The sequence below is a fragment of the Onychomys torridus genome, chromosome 2 (assembly GCF_903995425.1).
Source record: "Onychomys torridus chromosome 2, mOncTor1.1, whole genome shotgun sequence".
NCBI classification, from domain to species: domain Eukaryota; kingdom Metazoa; phylum Chordata; class Mammalia; order Rodentia; family Cricetidae; genus Onychomys; species Onychomys torridus.
Window position 1 is genome coordinate 8271332 of NC_050444.1, and position 5784 is coordinate 8277115.

Below are 5784 nucleotides of genomic sequence, written 5' to 3' on the forward strand. Positions count from 1 at the left end.
AAATGAGTCAAGTATACACACGCCTACAATCTCAGAACATGGGAGACAGAGGCAGGAAGACTGACTGTTTAAGGTCCACCTAGGCAACGTAGTAAAACTCCATTCTGAAAACATAAATAAATAAAAATAAAATAGCCAAATAATATGAACATGAATTTCACCAAACATAATGTACCAATAGTAAACCAGCATATAAGAAGATTTTAGAGTCACTGGAAACTAGGGAAAGACAAATTAAAATCCAAAGAGATGTCACTATATACCTTTCAGAATGACAGAAATAAAAATAATGATGAATTAAATATTGACAAGGATCCACAGACTTTCAACCATGCATACAATGCTGATAAAGGTGGAAATTGTGTGATCATTTGGTAAAATGATTTTGAAGTTCCTAAAAACAAATTATTCAATTAGCAGATAGTCCAGAAACTTCACTTTGAGGAAACTGATCCCAGAGAAATGATAATGCATGTCTGTATAAAAATCTGCATACAAATGTCCTTAGCAGGCTTTTGTTTCTTTTGAAAGAGCCATAAATTAGAAATAATTCAAATGATTTTTTTAATGTGGGCTGAATAAATTGTTAGCACATCTTTACCACTGAACACTACTCAATAAAATAAGTATAGGGTTGGGGATGATCCAACCCATTGCTCACTATCCAAATTTCACCCTAGTGAACATGTTTAAGTCTCTGAAGAAACTGGTGGAGGGGTACATTAGTTAGGGTTTCTATTGCTGTAACAAAACAGCATGACCAAAGCAACTTGGGGAGAAAAGGGTTTATTTGGTTTACATTTCTGCATCACTGTTCATCACTGAAGGAGGTCAGGACAGGAACACAATTAGGGCAGGAACCTAGACACAGGAACTGATGCAGAGTTCATGGAAGAGTGCTGCTTACCAGCTTGTCCCCATGGCTTGCCCAGCCTGCTTTCTTATAGAGCCCAGGACCACCAATTCAGGTAAGGCACCACTCACAATGGGCTGGGCCCTCCCCCATCAATCACTATTTAATAAAATGCCTTAAAGCTTTTTCTCAGTTGATGTTTACTCCTTTCAGATAACTCTAGCTTGGGTGATGTTGACATAAAACTACCCATTACAAGGAGAGTAGGTAGGAGAAACATCTGGAAGTGGATATGAGTGACAGGTATGTCTCCAGTATACCCAAAGTCAATGGCTTGTTCATCATACAACTGGTATATGGTCACAAGATAACAACAGTACCCACAAGACATAGCAGAACTGATGAACTTGGAGTGCTTAAATTTTTAATAATCAGGTGGAGGAGCTGCCAACACAGATCAGCAGTCTTCAAAAATTCAAACACCTGAAACTTGGCATGAACAGGCTAAATGCTTGCCTCAAAGATTTGACTCTCTCTCAGCTCTTGAGGTACTAGAATTTATTTAGAACAACATGAATGAACATTCTTTCCAGAGAAAATTCCACCATATGACCCTGCATGCACTTTATCTAAGCCACAGTTTTGAAATCCTGCTCATAAAGCTGCAGATACTCAGCCTTAGGAATAACAACCTGATCTCACTGACGAAGGTACTGTGGAGCCAATCCCCAACTCAAGGAGCTCCACATTTTGGGAAACTGTCTGACCTTCTGTCTCCAATCGAGGAACATTGAATTTAACAGGTCAGAAAGAACCATGTCTTCATGCAGGCAACAAATCCTGAGTTACCCCAGTCACTGGTCAGCTCTAGATTGGCCCATCACATTTCCAAATACGTTTGTTCTGAACATATGATTGCCTCCACAGCAGACACATGCAGGCAAACTCAGAATTCCCAGGGAGGAATAATGGCAAATGAAGGAAGATTAACCCCCAACCCCTAAGATCCAAGAACAAATGTAGAACTGACACACTGGGCTTCTGGTCTCCTCTCTGGTAACATTTGTGACCTTCTGTTCTCTGTCTCATGAATAAATTTAATGTGTCTGCTTTTGTGTTTTTAAAGAAAGTTCTTTTTCCTCACTCCTCCAGGGCTTGAGAGCAATCTTACTTTGAAGTTCTTATTGGTCCTCAGGTCAGGGAAGCAGGTAGGCTAACTGCAGATCTTCACCTTTTCCCACTCTCCTCCAAAACCAATCCCCCAACTCCAGAGCAGACCACCTGCTTCAATCTCTCCCTCATTTCTGCTGTCCTCCAAGGTTCCTCCCCAGTTATCCTATTACACCAGTCCCAAACTCCAACAATGATGACCTGGGAACCTTCTACCTAAGTCAGCAAAAGAACCAAGTAGGAAAAAAATTATGAACTCAAATAGTAATCTCTGAGGCAAGCCTCACCAGCAGAATGCAAGAGATGGAAGAGAGAATCTCAGGTATTGAAGACACAATACAAGAAATGGATAGTGCCATCAAAGAAAATATTAAATCTAAAAAAAAGAAAATCCTAGCACAAAACATCCAAGAAATCTGGGACACTATGAAAGAACTAAATCTAAGAATAATAGGAATAGAGGAAAGAAAAGAAACATGGGTCAAAGGCATAGAAAATACTTTAAAAAAAACATACAAGAAATTTTTGCTAACATAAAGAAGGAAGTACCTATCAGGGTACAAGAAGCATACAAAACACCAAATCAACAGAACCAGAAAATAAATATTCCATTGCACATAATAATCAAAACACTAACCTTACAGAATAAAGAAAGAATATTTAAAATCCAATGAAATAAGACCTAGTGAAATGTAAAGACAGACCTATTAAAATAACATCTGACTTCTCAGTGGAGAGTCTAAAATCAAGAAAGATCTGGAAAAATATGCTACAGACTCTAGAGACTCTAGAGACCACAGATGCCAGCCCAAATTATTTTACACATCAGTACTTTCAATCACAAAGTATGGAGAAAATAAGACATTCCATGATAAAACCAAATTTGAGTAATATCAGTATATAAGGCAAGCCCTACCGAAAGCACTAAAAGAAAAATTCCAATCTGAGGAGCTTAAGCACACCCAAGAAAACATAAGAAATAAATAATCCCAGACCAGCAAGTTAAAAGAAGGGAAACACACACACACAAAACAACAACAACAACAACAACTACAATACTACCACCACTACCACTACCACCATCACCATAACAAAAGTAACAACAACAACAAAAAAAAAAGTAACAGGAATCAACAATCAGTGCTCATTGATATCTCTCAATATCCATGGTCTTAATTCATCAATAAAAGACACAGACTAACACATTGAATTTAAAAGTGGGATCCCTACTACTGCTATATCCAAATAACACACCTTAACATCAAAGATAGAGATCACCTCAGGGTAAAAGGATGGAAAAGATATTCCAAGCAAACAGACCTACAAAGCAAACTCTTATAGTCACTTTAATGTCTGAAAAAAATAGACTTCCAACCAAAACTAATCAAAAGAGATAGGGAGAGACACTATGTACTCAAAGGAAAAAAAACCTACCAAGAGGAAATTACAATTTTTAACATCTATGCCCCAAACACAAGGTCACCCAAGCTCATAAAAGAAACACCACTACAGTTTAATTTGCATGTTAACCCTCACACATTGGTAATGGGAAATGTTAATACCTCACTCTTGTCAATAGATAGGTCATCCAGACAAAAATGAAACAAAGAAGTGCTGAATTTAATAGACATTACAAGCCAACAGATATTCATAGGACATTTCACCCAAACATGAAACAATATGCCTTCTTGTCATCTCATGAAAATTGAAAATCTCCCTGCATCCTATCAGACTACCAGAGATAAAGGCTGAATATCAGCAACAAAAACATCAAAAAGCTTACAAATTCATGGAAATGGAACAACTCTCTACTGAATGGGAAGAAAAGTGGGTCAAGACAAAAATTAAAGACTTTCTAAATTTCAGTGAAAATAAATATACAACATACCCAAACTTATGGGTCACAATGAAAGCTGTTCTAAGAGGCAAGTTCACAGCACTAAGTGCCTAGATTAAAAAACATAAAGGAGAAATCTCATATTGGCAATTGAATGGTACACCTGAAAGCTCCAGAGCAAAAGGAAGAAATCACACACAAAAGGAGTAGATAGCAAGAAATAATCAAACTGAGGGCTGAAATCAATAGGATAAAACAAAACCAAAGAATCAATGAAAAAAAGAGTTGATTCTTTGAGAAAATCAACAAGATAGACAAACCCTTATTCAAACTAACTAAAGAGCAGAGATAAAATAGCCAAATTAACAAAAATCAGAAAGGAAAAGGGGGACATAACAACAGACACTAAATAAATACAGAGAATCATAAAGACAAATTTTAAAAAGCTGTGTTAAACCAAATTTGAAAATCTAAAAGAAATGAATAACTTCCTCAGACGTTAAACCAAGACCATATATGCCATTTAAACATACATATAACCCCTAGTACAATAGAAGCAGTCACTAAAAGTCTCCCAAGCCCCCCCCCCAAACAAAAATCCAAGGGCCACATGGTTTTAGCACAAAAGTCTACTCAACTTACAGAAGAATTAATACTAATACTCCCCAAATTATTCCACAAAATAGAAACAAAAGGAACATTGTCAAATTCATTTTATGAGGCCGCAGTTACCCTGATATGCAAACTACATAAGACGCAACAAAGAAAGATTTACACACCAATTTTACTTATGAGCATAGATGCAAAAATTCTCAATAAAATATTGGCAAACCAAATCCAAAAATAAATCAAAAAGATCATTTACCATCATAAGTAGGCTTCATCCTAGAGATGCAGGGATGCTTCAGTATACAAAAAAATTGATGATTATAATCCACCATATAAACAAATTGAAAGGCAAAAACTACAGGATCATCTTATCAGATTCAGAAAAGGCCTTTGATAAGATTCAACAGTCCTTCGTGATGATATTCCTGGAGAGGTTAGGGATACAACGAACATAGCTGAACATAATAAAGGCAGTTTACAGTAAGCCCATAGCCAATATCAACTTAAATGAAGAAAAATTCAAAGCAATTCTACTAAAATCAGAATCAAGAGAAGGTTGTCCACTCTCTCTATACTTAGTCAATATAGTACTTGACGTCTTAGCTAAAGCAATGCGACAAAGGAGATTAAGGAAATACAAATTGGAATGAAGAGACCAATGTATCTTTATTTGCAGAATATATGATAGTATACAAAAATGACCCTTAAAATTCCACCAAGAAACTCCTCCAGCTGATAAACACTGTCAGCAAGGCATTTAGATACAAAATAAACTCATTAACTCACAATATCAGTAGCCCTCCTACATACAAATGACAGATGTACTGAGAAAGTAATCAATGAAACACCTTTCACAATAGCCTCAAATAATATAAAATATCTTGGAGGTGATTTTAACCAAGCAAAAGACTTGTATGATAAATACATTAAGACTTTGAAACTCAAATGGCTGAGAAACAAAGAAATAGTCAATATCTTTAGCCATCAGAGAAATGCAAGTCAAAACTACTTTGAGATTTCATCTTCTACCTGTCAGAATGGCTAAGATCAATAAAACACATGACAGCTCATGCTGGCAAGGATATAGTGTAAGAGGAACATTCATCCATTACTGGTGGGGCTACAAACTTACACAGCCACTATGGAAATCAGTGTGGTGATTATTCAGGAAGATGGCAATCAATCTACCTCAATATCTAGCTATACCACTCTAGGGCATATGCCCAAATGATACTTCACCCTACCACATGAACACTTTCTCAACTATGTTACTGCTGCTCTATTCCTAACAGCCAGAAATTGGAAACAACCTGGA

General features: G+C 36.5%; 1 pseudogene; it reads left to right on the forward strand.

Moving 5' to 3' along the window:
- Positions 1-685: 685 nt before the first annotated feature.
- On the forward strand, positions 686-1913 carry LOC118577432 (annotated as a pseudogene).
- The last annotated feature ends 3871 nt before the right edge of the window (positions 1914-5784 follow it).